Raw genomic sequence first — 3,080 nt, 5'->3', positions numbered from 1 at the left:
CATTTTGTGATCATTTTAATCCATCAACCATCTTCTCTCAACTCACCAAATGAAAACTTTCAATGGCCACCAGTAAATTTGGAATCCACTGCAGAAGCATGAAAAACTGATTTTAAAAAGTTCCTAATCAATGCTACTGTAGTTTTAAAAGCACAATTACAATTTCAGTCCAATAATATCTATCCCTAAAAACATGGTACAGTATTTTAATCAAATCAAATTGATTCATATTGAAGAAGAGACGTTTTATTAAGCAGAAGAGAAATGACTACGTTCTTAAATGTAAATTTAGTAAAGCCAAAAAAAAAAAAAGAAAAAGAAACAATTTAACTCCACCCTAAGTATAGTACATTGATCTAAACTCGCTATTTAACAGTGTAAAGAGATGTAAAAAACAGCAGGTTTTTCTTCTTGTGGAAACTTTAAACCTATATGCTTTAAAGAACCAAATCCAGTGTGCAGAAAATTAAAGGTAGAAACAAATGATCAGACTTACATTTTAGAGTCATTCTGACTTTAGTTTTAACAATGAAGATTGAATGTTACTAGAAATACATGTTACACTTTGTTTATAGAATCCATACTATTCTGTTAACAGCAAAAAACTCATTTTTTCCTCTTCCACTGATGCTAAAACCAGTAGATTTTATTCTTCACTCTCTTCAGCCTTTTTCCCTCCTCCACTTCTACTAACAATACTTTTTTCATTAGTTATTTAGTCCAACTCTTTAGTTGGATTCCCATTACTTTACAGGAAGAAACATTTTTCTCCCTTGAAATACTGGTTCTACAATTAAACCAGTAACTACGCATCCTCGTTCCAGAACAGTACCTATGTTCACATTTTAACACATACTGCTTCATAGTAACAGCATCATCACCATTTCCTAACCCTAAGCTAATGATTCAGACAACCCTTTGTCCTGACTCTGGTACTAAAATGACATAACCTGTGACTTTACACTTTTTGTTGGTGTTAGCATTGGTTAGCTCACGGTTTCTTCCTATGGACGCTAATCATAATCATCTATTGATAACCTATAAAATATTCCTTCTCTCTTATTTCCAGCGTACCGGATTAATATTAATTCCTTGAACACTGAAACATTTCATATTCAGTACCGAAACTGTTCAAAGAATTATGTAACTCACAAACTAATCACAAAGCGTATTAGGAGACATTGATGTTCATGCTACACACGTTCAGTGAGTACATTCATCAGGATTTTTTACTACGCATCCTGAAATATGGATCCAAAGACGCCAGCATGTACTATTGTTAATAAACATTTGAAACGTAAAATGTAGGCTGTATGTATGGAATAATGCTCAAAGCCAAGATAAACAGATTCATTTACATAGTTCTGGGTCCAAAACAGCATTACACCAGGTATCATGCTAATGGTGCTTTTATTTTGGGTGTCTAATTTTTAAGGCATCCCTTTCACCTTTTTTTCTCCATTAAAACCCTAAATGTAAAGAAACTACAGACAAATTTCAATGTGCTCAATACTGGTGATCTCACACAGAAAAACAAGGACATTCTAAGATGCATTAGGGTGAAGGGTCTCCCCCAACACCTGGCCATCTTACATACCACAAGAGCTACTACACCTGCGCACAAAGTTTCTCTCAGTAATGGATTTCTTCTCTCTTCTGACAAAACGTTGCTATACTGGGAATATTTTTTCTCTGCGTGTTGCTGATCAGAACTTTTCCTTTTAAAGTACTTGCATTTTAAAGTTGTTGTTTTTTTTTTGGTCAGTAAATCTCATCCCCCCACTTGCCAAGGCGGCCGCTCGTCGGCACCCCCCCACGCCAATCCCCCCACCTGCCAAGGCGGCCGCCCGTCGGCGCCCCCCCCGCAAGTCTTCCACCAAACAAGGCGGCTGGCCGTCGGCGCCCCGCCGCGAATTCCCACCCCTTCCAAGGCTGCCGCCCTTCGGAGCCAGCCGATTCTTCCCGCAAACAAGGCGGTCGCCTGTAGGCATCCCCCCGCGAGTTCCCCCACTTCCAAGGCGGCCGCCCGTCGGTGCCCCCCCCCCCAGACCCCCCCACTTCCCAAGGCGGTCGCCCGTCGGCACCCCCCCGCCTATTCTCCCCCCCCCAGGGGCTGCATTTCAGCGCTGGGCGAGGGGGGTCCCCATATAAACAGCTCCCTGCGCCCCACCCCGCTGACTGGCTGCGCTCTGGTCCCAGCTCCTGGCGCGGCAGGTCTGCACCCTGCACTCGCTGGCGGTGCAGCAGCTGTCCAAGCAGGATCACTACGACTTCGGCCTCCGGGCGCTGACATTGCTGCTCCGCTACGGCGGGAAGAAGCACCGGGTGCACCCCGACATCACCGATGAAGAGGGGAGTTGCTCCGCGTCTGGAAACCGGCAGGGGTGCTCGCCCCAGGACCGTGGCAGGAGGCCTCTGGGAATCGCTCACGGCACAGTGGTGGCTGGAAGGAGAGGGCGAGACGCCCCGCTTGGGAGAGCCGTTCCCGGGGAAGCAGGCGTGGCCGGGCCGGTGTAAGAGGCAGCAACAGCAACTGTTTGATTTTCAATGCGTTTGTAGAGTCTGGGTTTGTATTTGGGTTATTTACAAACGCTTTTCTCTCTGAGATCGGTTTCAGTGACGGGAGGACGGGAGTGGCAGGCTCTCGACGCCTGACTTACAGCGCGGTTTTGTCGGGGGAGGGTTTTAAAGAAGAGAAAACGAGATGCTTTAAATAAAGGCCCTGAGACTTCCCGTGCGGCGCTGCCACCGACCAACCATCGAGCCCCAGAGATTCCACCCCATCCTGATTGGTGCACCTTTCCCTTCTGGGATGGCTTAAACCCGCTCCCATTTGTGGAGGGGTCGCTCCACTCCTCCCTGTGCCCTTTCTGGGCCAATCCCGCTCTCGGCTGAAACGCACGCCGATTGGCGGAGGGGTCACCCCACCCTGCCTTGTGCCCTTTCCGGGCCAATCCCACTCTCCTATTGGTGGAGAGCAGGTGGGAGGTGTTCTGGGAGGGATTGCACCTTTTATAAGTAACTGTAATTATTAAACTACTAGTTCAGAATATTGATGTTGAAGCTTGCTCTTCTATAGC

This window comes from Emydura macquarii, unplaced genomic scaffold (genome assembly GCF_026122565.2).
Source record: "Emydura macquarii macquarii isolate MOO-44397 ecotype Brisbane River unplaced genomic scaffold, CSIRO-AGI_Emac_v2 contig_2295, whole genome shotgun sequence".
In the NCBI taxonomy this organism is placed as follows: Eukaryota; Metazoa; Chordata; order Testudines; family Chelidae; genus Emydura; species Emydura macquarii.
The sequence above is the reverse complement of the archived record's forward strand: the minus strand, read 5'-3'. Positions refer to the sequence as shown.